This window comes from Zalophus californianus, chromosome 12 (genome assembly GCF_009762305.2).
Source record: "Zalophus californianus isolate mZalCal1 chromosome 12, mZalCal1.pri.v2, whole genome shotgun sequence".
Taxonomy (NCBI): domain Eukaryota; kingdom Metazoa; phylum Chordata; class Mammalia; order Carnivora; family Otariidae; genus Zalophus; species Zalophus californianus.
Window position 1 is genome coordinate 74,621,734 of NC_045606.1, and position 23,191 is coordinate 74,644,924.

The 23,191-nt window shown below is 41.0% G+C and overlaps 1 long non-coding RNA gene across 9 annotated transcripts in view; it reads right to left on the minus strand.

Moving 5' to 3' along the window:
- Positions 1–275: 275 nt before the first annotated feature.
- The window catches only part of LOC113911567, a 97,956-nt gene continuing 75,040 nt past the window's right edge, over positions 276–23,191 (minus strand). For 7 of the 9 annotated variants that reach the window (XR_004819466.1, XR_004819469.1, XR_004819470.1 and 4 more), the window contains 4 exons: positions 14,262–14,474; positions 11,612–11,684; positions 2,280–2,563; positions 276–622 (listed from right to left, as the gene is read on the minus strand). This is a non-coding gene — a long non-coding RNA (uncharacterized LOC113911567). The remainder of the gene's footprint in view (positions 623–2,279; positions 2,564–11,611; positions 11,685–14,261; positions 14,475–23,191) is intronic. The other 2 variants (XR_004819471.1, XR_003516528.1) reach the window with 2 other exon arrangements.

The window sequence follows — 23,191 nt, forward strand, 5'->3', positions numbered from 1 at the left end:
AATTAAGAGTGCCATGGGTAAAATTCCTTGATATTCAGGTTTGGTAGAACTTGGATGCAAGTGTAATTGTATAGAAAAAAAAAAAAAAAACCCTCCGGAACAAAACAAAGAGAAGTTCAGCCAAAACCAGTTTTCACAGTTCCCAGATGTTCTGCTAACTCTTAAAAATTCTCCAGTTTTTAAGTAGTAACTACCTAGTAGAGTGGCTGAGCAAATGTGTTATCAATTAGGGAGTATTTCAAAGGGAGGACCAAAGAGAGATAATTTGAGCACATCTTTTATTGAGCCACAATTATACCCATATGTTCGCAAGAAGAATTGTCAGAAAAGACAGTGAACATGTATTTTGTACTTTCCTCTCACTCTTGACATATTGTGTCTTGAGAATTTCCATGTGCAGGATTCAACATGTAGAAAAGATTATTTTCTGGCGAATGCATGCTGTTAAAACAAAAGAGACCTGTCCCTGCCCTCCCGGTGGTTTAAATTAACAAGAGACGTGGCAAACCAGACAAACAACAAACAAACCCATAGTGCTGGGATCAGGGTAAGCGCAAGCAGTGGTGGAGCACTGGTGAGGACTCTTCATCAGATGGCGCATCAGGGAATGCTTCCTAAAGTCCTGGCAGCAAAACAAATAAAACAACTCTGCAAATTTAAAAAATCAAATAAAACCAACCAACCAACACACAAAAATCCAAACTAACCAATCAGATGAGAAACCCAAAGGTGGTTTAAAAAAAAATATCCTCAAAGTTCTCAAACAAGAGACAGGCTCATTTGAAGTCTGCGGACGATTTCTGGAACCAGCTTATTTCCAGCTCCTCCCCTTTCCCCTCTCCCCTCCCTCCTTACCCTTCTCACATGGTTTTCCTTCTTGTCCCCTCACCTTCTGTCTTCTCTCCTCCTTCTTCCCCTGGTCTAATTCCCACTACTCACTAACATGCGTGGCGGTGTGCATGAAGGAGGTTCGATCCCGCTTGGAGGGTGGGGTGGGTGAGAGGCAGATCCAAAAGCAAGATCTAAAGTTCTAGCTCTGAGTCCCTGGAAGCCTGATGGGGACAGGAATTCCAACCTGGTCCTGGCAGCCAACCAGGTGTGAGTCTTGTCCTCCTCAGCTCTGATTTGGGGCCCCTGGTACTCGAAAGATAAACAGGTCCAGTTTTGACAAGGATCACACAGGGAATAGAAAGAAGGTGGGAAGATCTTGGAGGATCCCAACCCATGAATTACCAAGACCCAGGCACCAACCCACCATCTTGGCCATCTGTGTGAGCAGATTAGAAAAGTCTAGGCCCTCCTGGGTTATCCACTGAGTTTCTATTTTTACACATTTATATTTTTACATATTTTGAAAAAGTTGTATAACTTTCAGCATTTTAAGTGTGTTAAATCTTTACTTTCAATGATGAAAAAAATTAGATGAATTTTGAACTTTAAAAATTACATTTTCACCTACATAAAGACCAAAATGGCAATGTCATGTCATTGTGCTACAGTGTATCTCTAAGAGTAACTTGTTTACTGGATGTTGGCAGGTCGTTCATCATGATGGAGAGAGTTTATGGGTCCTCTGTTCTCTCTGAACTCAGTTACAGCAGAGTCAAACAAAGGGTTAAGTAAAATGCTTTCTGGGAAAATATAAACATAAATAAGAACTACCATAGAATTTCCATGTCATAGAATACCCAGAAAGAGGGCTATTTCATTTCTAGTTTCTCTTACAATGGGGGATTGTTAGTGTAAGGACTATTCTTTGGTAAACATTTTTTCTTTTCATATAGAATTCTTTTTTTAATATAGAATTCTTATAGAATATGGATAACAGTTCAATCCATGAAATAAGGCTAAAACCCCAAGACAGAGTATTTAGAGTGCGAAGGAGAAGAACTGTCAAAGCTACAACCATGGGGAATGCACTGATGTGGGTTCTGACAAAGAAAAAGTGAACATAGCTGGTAGGAATAGTCAGGGAGCTCAGAAAGAACCAGAAATTAGTTGTGTAAATCAGGGAGAAGAGAGTTTTAAGAAAGGTGAACAATTCTGCATTTTCAAAATATTAATCCTCGAAATTGCCTCTTAAAAGTCATTGCTTGGAATTCAAGGATTGTCTACGCAAGAATGTCTCTCCAAGATTTAAAAATATTTTAAGTCTAGGCTTTTATTTTTAAAGTTGTCACGGGTAAACAGAAATAAAGGAAACAGGGCAAACAGTTTCATCAATGAGAGTTTCCCTCTTGTTAATACAACTCTCTTGTTTTAACTCAAGGTTTTTATACCTTCTCCTTCAAATTTCTTTGAATCTCCTCTTGAGAGCGTCCCGAGCCTCGGGTCCAGAAAGCAGCCTGGAGGACGCCTCAGGTGGCTGCACAGGCCGGGGCGGGAAACAACAGTAGGCAGAAAGAACCACTGGCGCCACGTCTTTTCCCTTTGGATCCGTTTCCTTTTCTTCACCCACAATTTCTCTCCCTGGAGACTCTGACGCTCCCTCATGGCTTTCACCATACGATCTTATGTTAAATAAGGCTGGGCTGCTTTCATCTCTTGGCTATTGTAAATAATGCTGCAATGAACATAGGGGTGCATAATAAAAAAAGAAAGAGAAAAAAGAAAAAAAAATGGTTTGTTTTGTTTTAAAGCTTTGCTTTCGGTCCATTTTTATATCTCTCAGTCTGTTCGATCACTTTTATATTGCCTGACTCCAACAATCCTGAGAAAAGTTCACTGAAACAAGCTGGGTGATTGGTTAGGAAAGAACAGGAAAAGAAGGGAGAGAAAAGTGCCCAGCTTTGTGACTAAACTGACGGTCATCTTTCGGTTGATAATACAGGTAGGACATACTAGTTATAAAGGATAATTTGGGGGCTCATGGAGTGTCTGCACCCCACCCCCATCCGTGTCACCCGGCCATATTCAACAAACTGATCTTGTTTGATTCTTGATCCCAAAGCCCTTTGTGCCGATCATCATACTGTTGCTGTTACTGCCAGTAAGGCATGCTTTATTTTCCTCTCAATGAAGCTCAGGTATTAGGTTAGGTGGAAGTGAGTTTATCCTAATGGCTTATTATCTCTGCAGGAAATACTCTTCTTGATAAAGTGCTTAGGCTGAACGCAATTCTGCTAGCCACACAACATTGTTCCATCACTCAGTAACTCATTTACCTATATCGATATAAGTAAATCTCTGTACACATTTAGTTTCTAGCATCCCCATCAAGGGAATTAGTTCAGCTTTTATCACAGCATGTGCTGACCAGCGTTGAAGCTACTTATGATATGGGATTATATTTTTAAAAAAATTTTCGACATGTAAACCAATAACATTTTAATTTTTTCATTTCAGATTCGCTCATCCCATACATCATTACTCAAAATGAGCAAAGGCTGTATTTTGTCTCATGGAACCTTCGAAAACCATACATCTGTTTACACGCGACAGCTCCGACAATTATTAAAACCAGATGCTATCCAGGATCCTCATGGAAATAAGTCTTTATGGGTAGCTAAATTTTCCAGTTAGATGAAGCTTTATTATTTTAAGAACTTTATTCTAATGATCTTAGTTGGAAGCTTTGGAAAATAGGATTCATATTCTCTGTTTTCCTAAATAAAATGTCATGTGATCATTTAGGAACAACATTATAAACACCAGTAAAATCCAGCGACCACTTGCCCCTAGGCTGATGTGCTTTCATATTAGTAAATGGGATTTGCGTAGCTCTTCTGTATTTTCCTTGTTATCATCAGCCCTTCTCTTCTCCTTCTATTTTGCTACCTCAAGTCAATCATGAGTTGAAAAGCTAGATTACAAATCTTAATAGAATTGTGTATAGTAAATGTAAATAGATATTGTATAAAAAGCTGATTTTTATTTTTTTATAAACATGGCATATCTTTCCTTTTATTTAGCCCTATTTGTATTTTTTTGTCTTTTTAGTTTTTATTGACATTCCAGTTAGTTAGCATACAGTGCAATATTAGTTTCAAGTGCACAATTTAGTGATTCAATACTTACATTCAACACCTGGAAAAACGGATTTTTTAAAAAAACACACAAGCTTTGCTGCAGTGTGGTATTCAAGCAAGTTGCTCAGAGGCCTTTTAGCTTTCCTCCTGTGCCCTGTGCATGTGTCCTCAGCTCGCTTCGCTGGCAGGGATGGGGAGACAGGTGTGACTTGAGGATAAGTAGCATCTGAATAAATGAGTTATCCCTAAAGGCAGAACTCTAAGAATCAGATATATGACATTCCTTGGAATGTTTCAGTCTCTAATGCCACTTAGAAGCATGGATGTAGGGGGCGCCTGGGTGGCTCAGTCGTTGAGCGTCTGCCTTCGGCTCAGGTCATGGTCCCAGGGTCCTGGGATCGAGCCCCGCATCGGGCTCCCTGCTCAGCGGGAAGCCTGCTTCTCCCTCTCCCACTCCCTCTGCTTGTGTTCCCCTCTCTCGCTATGTCTCTTTCTGTCAAATAAATAAAATCTTTAAAAAAATAAAAAAAAAGCATGGGTGTAGAATTAGGTGGTCCATATACGGGGGATGGGGCAGAATTATTAAGGGAGGAAAGAAAAATCACTCCAGTTTTATGTGAGTATAGTTATTGTTATACAGTGATGGCTCAGTTATTGTCACGTATATGGTATTCTGTGGGATTCGATGCTCCCTGGATGTTTGAGGGAGAGAGAGAGACAGGAGACAAGACGGAGACAAAATCATGCTGTCAGTGAAAATTATAAAACATACATTCTCAACAGAAGTGAAAACTGGCCCTCAGGAGGAGAAAATCCTATTTTTATGTCTAAAGCACAGATAAGCATATACAGCAGATAAATAGATATGCAGCACATGTGGGGTATTAAAGTTTCATAGGGAGTGGTATTAGAAAAAAATGTTTACATAGACTCCTTGGGTGGAGTGACAGTATGAGAAAAAGGCTGAGACACGCCACCACCGTAAGACATACAATCTGAGACGGGCTCCTCTGAATGAAGGGCGAAGGCTGGGCTGCTGGCTGACGTGGGCAAGAGCAGCAGGGTCTACAGGTACCATTATTCGTGTATCCACAGACAGCCCTGTGTCCTCACTAGCTTCCTTTCTCCTATTCACCCACACCACACCCTTTACCCCAGGGGAACCACCTGCCTTTCTCCAAGGTGGCATTATGTTTCTTGATGCTGAGCCTTTGCACATGCTGGTCCTCTGGCCTGGGATTCTCTTCTCCCCTTTTCTTACCTGCTCTCTCACCCTTCAATATCCAACTCAAGCATCATCTCATCCAGGAAGGTTTCCAGATGTGTGCAAAACAACAACAGAACTAACTGACCAACTTAAAAAAGCAGGATAAAATCGACAACAGCCATGTTGTGCCATTGAAGGTTGCTGACTTTGAGCACAGACCTGGATGCAGTAAGAGACGGAGCCATACGACAATTTGTAGAAGTGTTCCGGGTAGAAACAAATACGCTGAAGTCAAAGCAGGCCGTGAGACTCATAAAAGGTCTCTGTGTAGCTGGAAACAGCAACAGAGAAGGGAAGTCACAGGAAATTAGGTGGGAAAGGTAATGGGGAGTCATATGGGGCACTGTAGTGTTAGGACTTTGAATTTTCTACCAAATATGATGGCAAATTACTAGAGCATTAATAGCAGGGTGCACCATGAGCTGACTTATGGATCTAAGGCCACCCCGTTGGCTGCTGTATGGAGAACTGATAGCAGAGGTACAAAAATCAAAGCAAGGAGGCCAGGTAGAAGGCCGGTAGGACAGCATCGTGAACACAGCGGTCACTTGGACTAGTGTGTTAGCCACTAAGTGGGTGAGAAATGGCCTAGGGTCCTGTGCCCCTTCCATTTTTCCTGGACACATAGAAAACTACTCCCCGAACTGCAAACTTCAGTTCAAGTACCCAAACATCTAGAGACCTGGCCCAACCACCCCAGACTGACAAGCGTCGCCCTTCTCAGGACTCTCACAGCTCTTTGTATGTTCTCCCAAGTCTGCACTTCCCTTATTCCATTGTAATACTTAATTATCTATCTGTCTTTCGTACCATACTGCAAGCTCTAATGCTTAATTTTATGTGTCAGCGTGAGTGGGCCACAGGGTGTCCAGATATTTGGTTAAACGTTATTTCTGGGTATGTCTGTGAGGGTGTTTCTGGATGAGATTAACATCTGTAGTGCTACACAAAGTAAAGCAGATCACCCTCCCCAGTGAAGGTGGGCCTCATCCAATTCGTTGAAGGTCTGAATAGAATAAAGGGCCGAATAAGAAAGAGTCCTTTCTCTGTACCTGACTGTTTCCGAGCTGGGCCATTGGTCTTCTCCTGCTTTTTGCCTTGGCTTCAGACTGGAAGTTATCCCACTGGATCTTTTGGGTCTCCAGCTGGCCGATGGCCCCAAATCTTGTACTTCTCCACTTCCTTCTCAGATTTCTTATAGTAAATCTCCCTACATCTAGAGTAAATCTCTCTATATCTACACCAATTTCTTACAGGAAATCTCTCTAAATCTAAATCTATTCTATATCTAGGTACTCTAGTGACTCACCACTTCAGAGCTTTACTCCTTAACAGATTTCCTTGGCATAGTTTTGGTGTGGGCATCCTGTCTTTTTTTTTTTTAATGTGCTCAGCCAGAAAGGCCATGTCCACGTGGCTGTGGCAAAGTTACAGTTCTGTGGTTTCACTTTAGTTACCTAATAATTACTGTGTAATTAGTGCCACTTAATGTATGTTACCAAAACTAAAGATATTTACCCCAGACTGTAAAACCTGTATTGGTTTTTAAAAAATAACATCTGATGGAAATTTTTAAAAAATAATAAATCTGTATCTCCATATCCTCTTTGTTCTGTTTCTCTGGAGAACCCCGGCTAATACAGGCTCCTTGAGAGCAGACTATTTAATCATCTTGTGCTATAGACTAAGTGTTTGTATCCCACCCCCCAACATACATTCATATATTAAATCCTAATCCCTAATGTGGTAGCATTTAGAAGTGGGAACTCTGGGGGATGATTAAGTCACTAGCATAGAACCCTCATACACGGGATTAGTGCCCTTATAAAAGAGATTTCAAGAGAGCTCCCTCCCTCCTTCTGCCATGTGAGGACACAGTGCCTATGAATCCGGAGGCAGTTTCTCACCAGACACATCTGCTGGCACTGTGATCTAAGAGTTCCTAGCCTCCAGAACTGTGAGAAACAAATTTCTGCTGTTTATAACCCACCCAGCTGACGGCCTTTTGTTATAGCAGCCTGAACGGGCTAAGACATTTTGACACCTGTAAGGCCCAAGACAGTCCTAGGCACATAGTAATAACAGCCAACATCAACAAGCCTGCACATTGTGTTTCAGCATCTTAGAAGTGGTATTTCAATTGATACAACAAGGTGATGAGGTACGTATTCTTATTACCCCATTTTCAAATATGGAAACTAAAGCACTGGGGGTTTAAGTGACTCGTCCAAACCCATAGCCTAGGCCATAGAGCTAGCTAGGAAGTGGTTGCAGTCGTCTCAAACCCATCTCTCTAAAGGCAGAGACTTCACTTATAGCCATCTTGCAACTCTACCATAATAAATGTTTTGTTCTTGAACCTTGGAGAGAACCCAAATTGGTTTGAGATTAAAATTAGATTGAGTGAAATTATCAGTAATTACATAAACATCTTGTTCAGTCTCTAGTGACACATCTCAGTGCCTCTCTGCTATAGTTTTTCTGGTAAAAGAGGCACTGGTTTGGGCTAAAGTTCTCTGAGGCTGAGGATCATGAGTGCACTTCTTGGGTTTGCCAGGAGCATGGCAGTTGAGTAGGTCAGCCTTAGTGGGCCTGCAGGATCCTCTGGAGCAAATACACTGTTGATCATTCTCAACTAAAATTGTCCTACCTTCATCTATTGCTGAAATGGCTGCAGACCTACTGTTAGTTTACTCAAATAGCATTCTGGCTTATTTGCCTAGTTACAATAACAAATCTGTACTCCTCTATTCACACAGATGTCCTTTGAAAGGCTCACTTGTGCTTTTAATAACTAAATATGATCGATGCACAAAGCACAATGAGCTATTGGACACTGCCACCTCAAAGCATTTTTAGAACAAAGCCAAGTGTAAATGAACCCACAAACAATCAACCAACTAAACCCACAACTTTGGCTTACCTATCACAATGCGCTGATGAAGCTTAGCAACCACCAACGTGAAAACATTTTCCCAAGAGAGACACATGGGAAGAACCTCCTCTGCCAAGCACGTTCAGTGAAGAGAAGCCTGATGATTTACTACACAGAGAGCTTCTCTTTCTTCAGGCTGACAGAGTATCGTTCAACTTATTTAGCAGAATTTTTACCTTCACTCTTTTCTCCTGCAAAAGACCTGGGTGTTTTTTTTGCTTTCATCGCTTTGTTCATTTCCTTTGCTGACACTGGGTGTCGGACTGCTCTGGGGAACTAGGCAGAAGAGGTGCATCGCTTTCTCTTTTAGCTTATACTCTGTTACATGGACAGCCTTGTTCTCATCACCTCCTTGCTCCCACCCACTCCTCACCTGTAATTTCAGAAAGCCCATTGTTTTTATGTAAATCTAATCAAGCCTTAGTGAATTATTCCCAAATATCATATCAAACATTAAGAATACAAAATATTAGCAGGGAGGCTGTGACCTTCAGGCTGTGATTTTGCTCAGAAATCAGTGGGCTTATTTTTCTAGTCTTTGTCGTCCTTTCAACACACACCAAAGTAGTCCTTGGCCTTAAAGAGACTGCTGTGTTTGCAGATCAGAGGTGGAGGCTCACAGAGTTCTTCTGAAAATGAAGGAGAGCTTCCTTACCAAGGCTAACATACCACAGATTTTTATAGTGTTCCTTGACAAGTGGGATTTCATACTTATAACTTGTAAATTTTTTCTAACATTCAGGTCTTTTGTGGCCAGGGACACAGGTAAAAAGGGGCAGAAGGGATAGGAGAAGGTACAGAATCTGAGTGGGAAGTGTACCGATTCATGGAGGGCTGGCCCGTGGCCCATGCTGGGAAGTTGGTCAAGAAGGAGCCTCAGCTCTACTAGCCTCTCATTTTAAGTGCCTTCTTTTGTCCTCCCCATCCCAGAGGTGTCTCCTTCCCATTCCTCAGGTTTTCTCCAGCTTCCCTACCAAAGCCTGTTCATGGAGCCAATAGAAAATGTGACAGTGTGGAATACTGGAAACAGTACTCAAATATAATCAGCTTAGTCCTGGTCCCAACTTCACCATTTTCTACTGGTTTGACTTAGGGCAAATGGTTCAACTCTGACCCTCTGTTTCTTCATCTATAAAATGGGGATCTCTTCCCAGTTCACTTCACAAACCTATTTTTTAGGATCAGGTAAGAGAAGGCTTGGGTGTGTTCTACAAAATCTAAGTACTGTGCAAATAAAAGACATGATCGATTTCTACTTGATTATCTCGCACATGGTGCTCAGTGGATACTCTGAGTGATTGCTAAATGACTGTACTGTCTCATTTGACAAATGTTATCCTTCTGAGAGATATCTGCAATTCCACAGGGCTAAATCTGGCATAATTGGAAAGGGAAACTTAACCACTAAACTCATTCTTTCTCAATCAAATAGAATAATCAAGTTGAATAATCAAATTGCATTGTTAAAATCAATTGTTAGGTACCATGGGGCTGGTACATGGCTAGCAACCTCAAACTGAAGACCGATCTCGTCATCCTAACGGGGATGATGCTGTAGTCACTGATGGTTCCATTACCAAACAGTGCCAACCCTGTATGGGTTCCATTCTATACCAGAGAAGCTGTAAAGTAAAACAAAACAATAAATGACATTTGCAACATTGCCTTGAAACCACGGCAGGCATGTAACTTATTTGCCTATCAGTAGAATGCACAGTGAGGTTTGGACACAGGGGCTGAGTGCATAAAGTAATGCATACGGGCCTTGTGGCAAGCACAGTGGTGAAGGCATCTGGGTTTTCAGGGGCAACCACGGCAAACTTCCAGCATCCAATACCTCGATTTGCTTGACTGAGAAATCACTGCACTTGACAGTCTACTTAGAAATGACTAAATTATGTCTTCTTCCATGAGGGATAATGGGAAATAAGAGTCAGATATTACAGCAATTAAGGACAAGTAAAATTATATAGAGGACCCTTGAACAATGCAGGGGATCGGGACACACAACATTTGACTCCCCTGAAACTTTACAAGTAGCCCTCTATTGACCTGCAGCCTTACAGAGAACAGTCAATGAACACAAATTTTGTATGTTATATGTATTATATACCGTATTTTTATAATAAAATAAGCTAGAGAAAAGAAAATGCTATTAAGAAAATCATAAGAAAGAAAATGCATTTGCTGTACTGTATTTATTGAAAAAAATGTGCATATCAGTGGACCCATGCAGGTCAAACATGTGCTGTTCAAGGGTCAACCGTATTTTTGTAAAACGCTTGTGACAATGAAAAATCCAACTTGCTATATTATCTATTTTGAAGATGGTTCCGTATCAATACATGTAGATTGATCACCTTTTTTTACCTTGCTTTTAAGGTATATTGTGTTTCTTTTTTACTTAGGCAACTCCATATATCATTGCAAACTTGGAAAGAAGTTTTTTTAGTAGCTGCACAAGATTTCATTGTATGTATACACCACGATTTATGGATCCACGGCTTCATTTTTACACATTTCTGTAACACATTTTTGCTATACTAAAAACTCTGTGCTAAAAATTCTTTTGACATTTTGAATTATTTCCTACAAAATATCCATCATCAAGTTTTATGTTAATACTTTTGGTCATTTCCATATTTCATAAACTTAAATTTAAAAAAAGAAAAGCTTTCCAAAGAACATTCCTTACATTAACAATCCTTATTCATAAGAGAAACTGGAAGTGAAGTATTCCCCTTTTATAGCATCCTACAAGATGGAAATTCTACAATAGTTTTTATTAATATTTATATTTGTCCAGAAAATATTTTATTTGCCCTTTGTTGGACTCTGCTGTAGATAAGTTTAGAGAGAAGAGAAAACCTATAAACTTTTTCCATGCTGGCTGCCAGGGCCAGGTCAGGAGTCTTGTCCCCATGGGTCTCCTGGTCTAATGGAGTCTGAGCTTTAGCTCCTTCTTCTGGGGCTGGCTCTCACCTGCCCTACTCTCCCTCTAAAACTCAGCCTGCCTTCACCCTTACATTTCCACCCCTCAGGAGACTGGCCCCTCAGGAACAAACCACTGCTGGAAGGCCAATGCCATAGGCAGGGTGCCAAGTCACTGTATGAATTTCTGGAGAAACACTATACTGACAAAGCCATTGAAATGGATAATCTGGGGGTGCCTGGGTGCCTCAGTCAGTTGAGTGCCCGAATCTTGGTTCTGCGTGTGTGGTGATCTTGGGGTCGTGGGATCAAGCCCTGTGTTGGGCTCTGCACTTAGTAGGGAGTCTGCTTAAGATTCTCTCTCTCTCCCTTTGCCCCTCCCTCGGCTTGCCCCCCTCAAAATGAATAAATAAATCTTAAAAAAAAAAAAAAGAAATGAACAATCTGACCATCAAGCTGGTTATCAAGATCCTTCTGGAAGTGGTTCAGTCAGGAGGCAAAAACACTGACCTTGCTGTCATGAGGCAAGATCAACCCCTCAATATTTGAAATCCTTAAGACACTGAGAAATCCTTTGTTGAAACTGAAAAATGAAAAAGAAGAAAATAAGAAGAGAAAACAAAAGAAAGCATCATGGTGAATAAAATCTTGCTTGTAGCAATTTTAAAATTCACAACATAGATGATTCTCAAAGTGACCTGCAGGCCTTTCCATTCCATTTAGCCATACTATCCAAGTGTCCTACAATAAACATCCACATTTTTTAACTTAAAAAAATTAGAATTAGAGGGCGCCTGGGTGGCTCGGTTGGTTAAGTGTCTACCTTTGGCTCAGGTCATGACCCCAGGGTCCTGGGATCGAGTTCCGCATTGGGCACCCTGTTCCTCAGGGAGCCTGCTTCTGCTTCTGCCTCTCTCTCTCTCTCTCTCTCTATCTCTCTCATGAATAATTAAATGAAATCTTTAAAAAATTAGAATTAGAGACTGGAGGGTGGGAACAGTCTGCTCCCTGGACTTCTTTCCAAATTTTCCCATTTTTCATAAATGCCAGCAGTACCCTGGATCCACCAGGGAATTCAAGTTGTTGTTCCTTTCTTTCCATTTTCTGTATTCAGTTTGGAAGCAAGTATTTTTGATTCTTAATTTTCTGCCTTTTTTTGCATCTATATCCTCCCTTGAATCTCCCTACCACCATCCTGGTTTGGACTTTTTACTACTTTTCATCAGTACAATTACGATAATTTCTTGATTTAGTTTACCAACCACAAGTCTTCTTTAATCCATCTTGTATATTGTTGCCAGATTCCTTTTCTGAAGAAACTGTAAAACAGGAGTCTGAGAGTGACAGCCTATCCAGATTCAGATTTGTCTGAGTTTGCCTGGTAGTTGCATAAGGAACTCAAGATTTTAAGAGGGTATGGTCACCAGAAATGTAGGGAAATTCTCCACAGTTGTGGTAGGTGGCTTTTTAAAATGGCCCCAGTGATCTTTCCTTTTTGGTATTCATGCTCTTGTGTAATTCTCTCCCCTTGAATGTGGGCTGGACCAGCTGACTTGCTTCTAACAAATAGAATATAGCAAAATGATGAGATGTTGCTTCAGAGATTCATTGACAAAAAAAAACTATGACTCATCCTGCTGGTTCTCACTCACTCCGTCCCTCACATGTTCTGAGAGAAGCCAGCTGCCATGTTGTGAGCTGCCCCACGACAGGCAAATGTGATAAAGAACTGGTGTCTCAGCAAGAGACCGGAGTCCTGCCAATAGTTATGTGAGTGAGCTTGGAAGTAGAACCTCCCCGAGATGAGCCTTGAAATGAGACCACAGCCCTTGCTGACACTTTATTGCAGCCTGATGAGGAATACTGGGCCAAAGGACCCAGCTATGTCATGCCTCCTGACTGACAGAAACCTTGAAATAATAAATGCTTATTGTTTTAAGCTGTTAAGTTTTGGGATAATTTATTAGGCAGCAATAGATAGCTAATACAACAGTTTAGTGTATATATATCCAGATTTTTTTTTTTAAAAGTAGGCTCCACACTCAGCGTGGAGCCCAACATGGGGCTTGAACTCATGACCCTTAGATCAAGACCTGAGCTGAGATCAAGAGTCAGATGCTTAGCCAACTAAGCCACCCAGGCGCCCCATATCCAGATTGTTTTTTAGCTTTATGGTCAGAGCCAAGGGGGCAATACGCTGTGATAATTTTTGGCAAGGCCCTGAAAAAAAATAGCTTGCTGCTTCATGGACCAAGTAACAGAGTATAATATATGATGGGAGTAGTCCCACATTAGCAAAGGAAATGGGAGGAGATAAGTGCAACGGCGTCAGAGGCACATCAAAATCAGGAGACGTGACTATGACCCGGGTGCCAAGCCACATTATCTTCATCAAACAAAACAGGTGATATCATGGCAACAATGCAGGACACATGCAGCCAGTGTTAGGGTCCATCACAGGGAATTGGAGAGAACACAGGATAAGCAAAGAAAAACAATTAGAATTACTCATGATACACCCTGGAGTCTTCTTGAATGATGCGAAGAGAGCTAGTACAAAAGCCGGAAACCATCTTGTTTCTTTTGTACCGTTAGACCCCAATTCATCTTCCGTGTAGGTGGAAACGTGGAAAATATAGACCTAACCTGCTTCCATCGTGTCACTTCACTACTACTGTTGCTTGTTTTTGAGCATCCCACCATTTGGCTTCTACATCTATTCCCTGTCTTTACTTTGGTCAAAGAGATGTGCTTACCCTCTCATAATGCACTATATTCACTCTCACTAGCCTTCCCCTTGAATATGACCTCCTTTTCCCTTCTTATCTAATGCCCATCCATTTGCAAAAGCTCAAGGGAAATCCTAAATTCTATATAACATGCGAAACGATTTAAACAATGTATCTGTATCTACCATGAAGTTATGGAATATCAATCTACTAATTGAGCATATATACCGATTTATTTAGAAATAGCTAACACTGGTTAGATGTTCTGAGAGATACACAATATATGTATTGCAGAGCCACACCCCTTAAAGACTCTCAAACTTATTATAAAGACAAAATCTTCCCCTTTGAAGCGATCAGAGAACAAAGACAATATAAGTATATTCTTAATCCTTCTAAAACAAGTCAAGTTACTGCTTAGAAGTGCTTACCTCTTGAAAGGAAAGATTAAAATGTTTTTTGCTGTTTCAAAGTAAATTTCTCTTTTCACTCTCATCTTGACATTGATCATAAATGGGAACTTTCAGGTTCTAGTGATGGCACAGATGGTTGTCTGGAAATTAGTTCTTACTTGAAGCTCATTAATCAGAGGTCTTCTTCGTGAATAACTCAATCCTACTGCTCTCAGCTCTCTGTCACCAAATCTAGATGTTTGCATCCCAGAGAGAGGTATTGAGGGAGTAGAGGTAATGTCAGTAAACTAACTTGGCCAACATATAAATTTAACATCAACTTGTTATGTGATGCCTGCCAACACATTAATCCAACCTATTTTCTCGGCCACTCCTGTAGGTCCATATGAATTAAAATGTAGAAAGTCTACAATCTTTAAACTTGTTTCATAGTATGATTTTACTGTCACTGAATACTACTTTATTTCTTATAACTTGTCTATCATGCTTGTCCCTGAAAAAGAATATAGTTATACCTGGGAATAATTGTAAATTGTTAATAATTTCATAATAGGATAATACTTTGAAATATCACCTGATACAGTCTTTACTTATGACAGTTATTACCAAACCCTTTACCCAACAGGGATGAAGTGACCATTATTTCAGAGCATAAGCAGAACCAGCCAAGAGCAAAGAAGAAAGTATTCATCTTTAGGTCTCAAAATAAACTCTTAAAAGTTAGGTACAGAAAGTCATGAAAGCACAGGGCTTCCTATAACAACAGCCCTGCAACTGAGAAAGAAAAGGATTTTCTAAATTCCTGAAACTTCCCTTTAAAGGTCTGGAATCATAAAGCACAGAGATTTGCTACCAACTATGCGGGGAGAAAGGATGTACATTATGATCTTTTTAGAGGCAATTTCTTGTTGCGCCCAGGTGGTAGCCTGGAGAATGAGGGGAGGGGACGCAAAGGAAGTGGGTGTGGTGCCTCTGATGGTATTTTGGCCCTTCCCCTCTTCTAAGGTGAAAACCCTGAGTGGGAGCTGGGAGGGCATGGGGGGAAGAGGAGCTGGAGAGATCTGAGGGCAAACAGAACTTATACTTCTTTTCCCAACTGGCACTGAAGTGATCTGCGTTGATTGACATAGGGTAAAACAGCAATTACCTGTGTTTAGGTCAAGAGAGGTCTCAAGTGAGCATTTGTTCCTGGTTCCCAAGGATTTGTGCAAGCCAAGGTAAGGTCCAGAAGGTACCCACCCCCCTGCCCCTGGGAGAACTAGAAAAACTGTTGAGAGCACACAGACTCGTGGGTTCTTCAGGTGGGGATGAGGCACGTAGATGTCACTACCAGAGGCTATGACAGCGACCACAGACATCAGTAACAAGAGCTGCTAACTTGCCCTAAATACAGATGGAACCCATTGCTTTAGAATATCATAAAGAACACAGAGAATGAAACACGCGGAGCCATCAGAGAACACCCCAGTACAGCATGTGGACCAGATAACTATCCCTCTGAGGTCACAAGGTTTCAAAAGTACTCTGTTGCCCACATGCCCTGTGGTTAAAGGCAAAGGAGGAAGGGGAGGGAAGCTGTGAAAAACTGACCACCATCCCCAACAAGATAAGTGAATCTGGAAGAGACAAATTTTCAAGAAGAAAATTATCTTTAATTAGAAAAATTAAGGTTCTCACATCCACCCCTAATCCTGCCAAGTCCTCTTCACCCCTTCCCCCCATCTAGGGAAGCAAGGTCATCAGAGAAAGTTGAGCTCAGTTTCACAGAACTATCATTACCTTTCTTCCTTCTGAATCATAATGTCTGTAAATCTGACACTGCCTACGGTAATTTCTTCCTTTCCAAGTACACTTGAGGAACATGGGGAATATGTAGGGTCCTAAGATTTAGTGATTGGTTTTGAAACAGTTTCACAACATGGTAAAAATCCATCATACACTATTAGTGAGGTCCAAAAACTCCAGATGCATAAATGGTGGGGATAACAATTTGCTAGGTTAATGAAATGAGAGGTCTGCTTAGAGTTGGCCAACCAGTGATGACACTGTGATCAAATTTATATCACATCTAAATTCACAATGTTGCAGGGTGCTTCATCTGGGGGTGGTTAGAGTACTTGAAAAACATGTTGTCATCAATATTTATAATGGCTAAGATTTAAAATGTCATCAATATTTAACGAAGCAGTTCTATTTCTTTTCTCAATCAGAGGGGTGAGAAGACTAGGGCACTCCTCTAGGTGGTAGTCTGTTTATTTCTTTAAAGTTTTTGTAATACAATAGTACTCTGTTTCCCACTGAACAGATTAAGATCCTATAATACTCAATATAAAACACACAGGATTTCCTTAAAGTTTTGTGAAAAGCTGAGCCATTCTTTCCATCTGTGCTAGTGAGGCTATATTTTATGGTGATGAATGTGAGTGGTTGAGGAAATACCTGGCCTGAGTCCTTTTCTACTTTCCCAACATGTGTAAAATCTGCTACAAAAATCTTAGGTTTAAGCCTTTGTCCTCAGACCCCCAAAACAATACCATATTTTGAAGTAATGAGATTTTTCAAACTCTTGATCAAAATGCAACCTGTCCCATTTTACAGATGCTAGGGATAGAAAATGGAGTATTTCTTTCTCTCTTGTGAGCATTTGTACCCACCCCTGCTGCAATGGTCTTCTCAGTCTCCTTTGCTTTGAATGGCAGCAAGTGTGCTCTGCCTACAAGTGTGTAAAAATTTCAACAAAACCACCTTCACTTGAGTTGTCACAACTATACCCACTTCCCTCAAGCAAACGAGACCATTTAATGGAGTTGACAGCCTTCACCATCCTATCATACCTAATACGGATGAATAAACATACTGGCTGATGGAAACTGATTCTCTTTTTTTCCTTTCCAATTTCTATCCCAAGTCTCCTAAATCAGTATTCAAGCCATGTCTCACTATTTAATCCCTATGAAGACAGAACAATTCAGAGGAGTCCTCTAAGACATCTCCTATGGTGCTCTCGAAACCCATTAACTTACACTACCTCTGGTTTCAAACAGTCAGATGCTCCCTGATTATGGACGAAGAAAACTGTGGTACTCTATGGCAGAAACTCTCAGTAGGAGTCATGACAATCCCCTGCACAGCCAGACAACAGAAACACTGCAGAGACACCTAAGTGGGACTATGCTGCTGTTAAAACAAAAGTCACAGGGGCGCCCTGGTGGCTCAGTCAGTTAAGCATCCGACTCTTGATTTCAGCTCAAGTCATGATCTCAGGGTAGTGAGATTGAGCCCCATGTCAGGCTCCGCACTGGGCATGGAGCCTGTTTAAGATTCTCTCTTCCTCTGCCCCTTTTCCCTCTCTCCATCTCTGGAAAAAAAAAAAAAAAGAAGAAGAAAGAAAAGAAAAAAGTCCCATATGCCTAGGAGGCATTATAATTTTCTTCATCATGAGTGTCTATTGACACTTGCTCCGTGGCTTATAGTTTTCAGTTTGGCTAGTTATATTTACATGACATAAAGTTCCTAGAGCTGTTGGTAAGTTAAGAACAATTCTCCTGCTCCCTGTGTTATAATTATCACTGTTTTATAGATCACTGTAAAGGGGATATTGGAACACTTAGATAAAAGGGAACGAGCCAGTAAAGACATAGAAATAGCATGTCTTCTTATAAATGAGTACTGATTAAAAAACATTGAAGTCCTAGTACTGAATTGTCTCTGATACCTCCCAACCATAAAGTCAGAGCCAAGGAGGAAAGATTATTGGGTGACAAGCAAGGAAGTTCCCACAAGACAACTGGGTGACAAGCAAGCATATTGTCAAATGGGTCCTATAACTTCTGAGGCAGCTCTTTTATTGTGTTTATTATGTTCCAGTGTGAGGACACATTTGAGACATTCATGCTGCTTCTGGAAATACCGTAGTTCCCCCTCCTTATCCATGGAAGATACTTCTAAGATCTCCAGGGGATGCCTGAAAGTGCAGAGAGTATTGAGCCCTATATGTATGTTTCTTCCCATACATCCATGATACAGTTTAATTTATAAATTAGGCATAGCAAGAGATCAACAACAATAACAATAAAATAGAACAATTATATAACAATATACTGCAACAAAAGTCATGTGAATGTGGTCTCCCTCGCTCAAAGTATCTTACTGTCCTGTACTCACCCGTCTTGTCACGAGGTAAGGCGATAAAATGCCGACGTGATGAGAGGTGAGCTGAATGATGTGGGCATGTGACGTAGTATGAGGCTACTACTGACCTCCTGCTGGTGAGTCAGAAGGAGGAGCAACTGCTTCTAGGCTGAGGTTGACTTTGGGTAACTAATTGAAACCTCAACCACTAACCTAACCACTATAGTACATGTATCACAACCACTGATCAAGCTGACTAATACTTTATTTTTTGCTGGAGATAAATATATAAAAACAGTCCTCCCCCTAGAACATTCGCTAAGAAGTTTGGGCCCACCTGAGGCAGAATCAGGGCCAGCGTCTGTGTGTGTACAGGCGGCCCTTGGAGACCTGCCGCTCTTTTGTTCTCTTCTGTACTTTTGCCAGTCTTATAAAAATTATATTTTAAGGAAAACAGGGTGCACATGTTTCTAACTCATTTACACTTTTTATTTGAGAGAAAGAGTGAGAGAGAGCACAAGAATGGGGGGAGGGGCAGAGGGAGAAGCAGACCCCCCACTGAGCAGGGAGCCTGATGCAGGACTTGATCCCAGAACCCTGGGATCATGTCCTGAGGCGAAAGCAGACACTTAGCGTACTGAGCCACCCAGGTGCCCTTAACTCATTTACACTTAAATGTTAATAATATTTTGTAAGAATTAGTTGAAATCCAAAATAGTTTTTTTATTAATGTTTTAGAACAAGGGACCTGACTTTGGTCCATTATAAATTATTTCAGACACTCTCACTCATTCTTTTCCCTGTGACGTAGAGGGCTTGAGTTACTTTAAAAACATCTTCATTACCCTAATTTTACTTTATAGTATATTGATGTGGTGTCAAGTTTTAAAAACCTAGATAACTAGGGGGAAGATGGTGGAGTAGGAGGGTCCTAAACTTACCTCATCCCACACATACACTGAGGCAACACCAACATCAGTATAAACAACCCAGCAAATGACCTGAAAACTGGCAGAAGAGACTTTCCACAACTACACATAGAAAGAAGAGTCCGCATCAAAAACCATAGGAAGAATGGAGAAGTGGTCTAAAACCAAGCTGACCTGCAAGATTGTCTGGGAGAGGGAGGGCCAGAGAAGGGAGAAGAGTAGACCCCACACGGGGCATCCCAGGCACAGGGGACCCGCACTGGTGAGATGAATCCCCCTAACATTTGGCTTTGAAAACCAGAGCTGAACATCATGAGATTTTACAATTAGTGGGGCTTAACTCCTGGATCTTTAAAAATCAGCTTGCCATTTGCAACAACATCTAGAAGGTATTATGCTGAGTGAAATAGAGAAAGACAAATACCATATGATTTCACTCATATGTGGAATTTAAGAAACAAAGAAAGGAAAAAAGAGACTCTTAGAGAACAAATTGGTGGTTGCCAGAGGGGAGGCGGTGGGGGTATGGGTGAAATAGATGATGGGGATTAAGAGTATACTTATTGTGATAAGCACTGAATAATGTATAGAATAGTTGAATCAATATTGTACATCTGAAACTAATATAACACTGTACGTTAATTATACTGGAATGTTAAAAAATCTAGATAACTATAATTCAATTTGTTCAGCCTCTCTTTAATCTTTTCACATGCCCAACCAAAACAGACTGAATGTAGACTATCATTTTTCTTTGAGGGGGAAGGGGCAGGGAAAGAGAATCCCTTCGGCTCTGCACCCAGGACGGTGCTTGATGCAGGGCTTGATCTCAGGACCCTGAGATCATGAACTGAGCTGAAATCAAGAGTCGGATGCTCAACCGACTGGGTCCAGGCATCCCTAGACTATCATTTTTAGAAGGAAAATAGCAACCATAATGTGGAAAAACAACATTTAATAAAAAGAATGTGTTTTCTGATTTCAAGTTTTTAAATGACATCTAAGCTTTACATTTGTGCAACAGCTAGTTCCTTAATAATATTTGCTTGCAATTGCTATGCAAGATGATGGCTTAAAATATCAATGAATACATGAATGGTTTTCATTTATTATTCTCTCACTGAAAGCCATCTTTATTTACTGAAAGATTGGTCATGTTGCCACTTAAAGAAGAACTAGATGACTCAACAATCATTCATCAGTTAAAGACCTTCAATCCACTCAGATTCTTAGCTACTAGAATTCCTAGCCGTTTTACTTTTCCTGGAACTAACAGAAAATGCCATTAGTAGTTACCATATCATCACTCACAACAATGTCGCAGTTTAGGACATGTTTTTATTTATGCATCGATAACTTCAGTGTCATCAGTTTTATTGATGTTGTCCCAGGAATCCTATGTGGGAATTCAAATGATGACTAAATGTCAAATCCTTCCAGTGTTTTATGTTGCTTTCTCTGAAGAAACCATATGCTAAATATAGTAATATTTATATTCATATAAAGATGATTATACAAGTTATAACTAGCATGGTAGCACCATGCAAATTCTGAAAAAAGGAAACATATACAAAAGTGAAATTAAAAAGAAAATTTGTTCAGACACTAGGCAGAAATAAAATAGATTCTCTCCCAGCAATGGTTCTGAACTGGCGCTTCATAGTCAAATGCCCAATTTCCAAATATACCAGTGTTGGGATCATTAAATCCAAACCCCTGGAGGTGGGTCCCAGGCCTCATTATTTTCTCAGAGCATTTCAGATGATTTTTATGTGAAGGCAGATTTGAAAATCACTGGTTGACAGGAGTGGAAATCAGACATAAACATAGGCTGGAGTAAGTTTATAGAAAATATGAGCAATAACATGGTTCAGTGCAAGGCTCTGACCACAGTCTCAGGAAACTGGGTGAAAGCAGATCCAAATTAGCTTTAATACCTCTAGTACTGAATGCTAAGACTTTTCTTTGGAGTGAATAACTTGAATAATAGTTTCTCCATATTATTTATAGGCCTGATTATATCTTAGGCTTGACAAAGCCACTATTTATTTCACAAATATTGATTGAGTTCCATGCAGTCTGTTGGGCACAAAATAACCTGGGGCAGAGAAAGCCTTACCAGAGGCCCATAAGCTGGTTGTACCAACCATTGTACTTTACGGAACACATTGACAATTACAACCACATGGAATTTTTTCCTGGCTAATTAACCTTTACTGTGGTAACCTTGCTACCACTCACTATTCTTACAATGTCAATTTCTGTGATTTATCTATATAATTAGCACTGATGTGATTTTTAAAAGATAGCCAGGAGTCCACTCCCAGGAGGAAAAGCCTCCATTTGAAAGCTATAAATGTAATAAAGACATCATAAGAAACTTCACATAACCAAGTCACAGAAGTAAATATCTTAGAAGAGTGGAATTGAAGCTAACGATGGCAGGATCAAACAAGAGAGAAGAAAATAAATGAGCGCTTTTTGCTCCTTTGGGTGGCACGTTGAGTTCTGGCTTCTAGACGATTAGTTTGGTTCAGGAATGGCTTAGTTTACCAGAAAGTATTCTCTTACCCATGAGTTGAGGTAGAATTGTTGTAAAGTTCTTTGCTTTTTCAGAGTTCATGGTAAAAAGAGCAAAACCTCACTGCTGGAGGTGGGGGATGAGGGTAGGGAAGTAGAAGGGGTAAGCAGAAGAGGTGCTACTTGAATGGAGTTTTAATAGAAGCCTAGCCAGCAGCTGAATAAAAAAGAATGCATGGGTGGGGAGGGAGGAACATATCTCAAGCTAAGGGAGTGGTATATGGGAAGGCTCCGAGGCAAAAACCAGCAGGGTTGTTTGGGAATTTCCAAGTAGTTCAATATGACTGAGGCTTGGGAAGTAGAGAGGGAGGACTGAGAGTTAAAGCCAGCAAGGCAGGCTCTGGGTGCACTAAAAAGGCATTTGCAATTTATCCCACAAGCTCTGTATAATCCTTGAAGTATCTTTAGTAATAGGGAAACAGAGTTATGTTTTAGATGTAAAGAACTGCTTTGGGAGCTTTGGGGAAGGACTGACTGCAAGGAGGGGAGATGTGGAGGGGCGCCTGGGTGGCTCAGTCGTTAAGCGTCTGCCTTCGGCTTGGGTCATGATCCCGGGGTCCTGGGATCGAGCCCCGCATCGGGCTCTCTGCTCGGCGGGGAGCCTGCTCCTTCCTCTCCTACACGCCCCCCCTTGTAAAAGAAAAAAAGGAGGGGAGATGTGGAAAGGCGGGCAGAGTGGAGACCAGCTGGAGGCTACTGGAAGTGAGAAGGCAGGAGGACCTCAACTCATGGGTGGTGCGGGGAGAAAGACCACAATCTCTTTGTAAGATGCCCTCTCTGTCACGGAAGCTGGATGAGAAGGAGAAGGCAGTGCCTAGGTTTCTGGATTGAAAAACTGGGAAATGATGACCCCTTTTTGCAGAAATGGGATATAGATAATTAGGTCTGATGTAGGGGAAATGAGTGCAATACTAGATGCAAGTTTTTTTTAAAGATTTTTTTATGTATTTGAGAGAGAGAGAGAGAGAGAGACAGCATGAGCAGAGGGGAGGGGCAGAGGGAGAGGGAGAAGCAGATTCCCTCCCCCCCTCCCCCGGCTGAGCAAGGAGCCTGACACAGGGCTCGATCCCAGCTCCCTGGGATCATCCCTTGAGCTGAAGGCAGATGCTTAACTGACTGAGCCATCCACGTGCCCCTAGATGCAGTTTTAAGTTAGTCTGAGAAACAGGAAAGATATTTTCTCTAAAATCTTAAAACAAAAATTTTGAGAACTTAAGTTCAAGAATATTGTACAAAACAGCTGACCTGTACTCATCAAAAATGTCCAGGTCATGACAGGCAAGGAAAGACTGAAAAATGCTTCCAGAT